The sequence below is a fragment of the Jaculus jaculus genome, chromosome 10 (genome assembly GCF_020740685.1).
Source record: "Jaculus jaculus isolate mJacJac1 chromosome 10, mJacJac1.mat.Y.cur, whole genome shotgun sequence".
Lineage (NCBI taxonomy): Eukaryota > Metazoa > Chordata > Mammalia > Rodentia > Dipodidae > Jaculus > Jaculus jaculus.
In genome coordinates, this window is record NC_059111.1 from 20,462,626 (window position 1) to 20,464,093 (window position 1,468).

Sequence of the window (1,468 nt, forward strand, 5' to 3'; positions counted from 1 at the left end):
GTGGGTGAGGGCCTTTGATTTCCTTGTGGTCTTTCTGTTCGTCATAGTAATTATGCTTATACATTCCCTGGTAATTGAGTGCAGTCCCCTGGTTTGAGCTATTCCAGAATTCTATCATCTCATTGACACCAGGGACCCCAGTTTTACAGCGCTTACTGTCAGCCCTGGACCAGAGGCAGCCACCACTGAGCACTCTGACTCCCACATTCCTCGCTACTTCCTGAAATTTCCAAGGGAACATAATATGCTGAGGGTTCTCAGCCATTGTAAAATGCATTTGCTCTTGAGCTGGGGAGATGGCTCAGTGGGCAGAGTACTTGCCACACAAGCATGAGAGCCTGAGTTTAGATCCCCAGTACCCATGTAATAATATCAGGTGTGGTGGCATCCATATGTAATCCCAGCTCTGGGGAGGCAGATGCAGGAAAATCCCTGGAGCTTGCTAGCTAGTCTAGCCAATCAGTGGGCTCTAGGTTCAATGAGAAACCTTGTCTCAGAAAAGAGCTAGGTGGAGAGTGATTGAGGAAGATTCACGACATTAACCTCTGCCTCCATACACATGTGTGTGCACACTCATGTGCCCGTGCAAATAAAAACATGCATGCACAAACTCATGCATACCACACATACATGCACAAAATGAAGTAAACTAAATCTAAATAATAATAGCAATTTTATTTTTAATATTTTATTTATTTATTTGTAAGGAAAGGGAGATAGAGAATGAGCACACCAGGGCCTCAAGACTCTGCAAACGAACTCCAGATGCATGTGCCACTTTATGCTTCTGGCTTTACATGGGTGTTGGGGAATATAACCCCAGTTGATAGGCTTTGCAAGCAAGCGCCTTAACCACTGAGCCATCTCTCCAGGCCCTAAAATAAATTTAAATTTTGTTTAAATTTTTTATTTATTTATTTGAGAGTGACAGAGAGAGAAAGAGGCAGATATTTATATAGAGAGAATGGACTCACCAGGGCTTCCAGCCTCTGCAAACGAACGCCAGACACATGTGCCCTCTTGTGCATTTGGCTTACGTGGGTCCTGGGGAATCGAGCCTTGAACCAGGGTTCTTAGGCTTCATAGGCAAGCGCTTAGCCATTAAGCCATCTCTCCAGCCCATAAATTTAGATTTTTAAAATAAATGTGCTCTAACATGTTCATCTCTGAGGCTTTCAACCTCCTCCTAGAACTTTGTCAAGACACCTCCACTCTATCTCCTATAGACCCCCATGGTCACCAAGAAGAGAGTCCACATCAGAACCAGAACCAGCTCCAGTCTAGAATTTTAAAGTTTTATATATATGTAACTTTATTTGAGAAAGAGAATGAGCACACCAGGGCCTCCAGCCACTGCAAATGAACTCCAGACACGTGTGCCACATTATGCATCCAGCTTTACAGGGTACCTCGGAATCGAACCTGGGTCTTTTGGCTTTGCAGGCAAGCACCTTACCTGCTAAGCCAT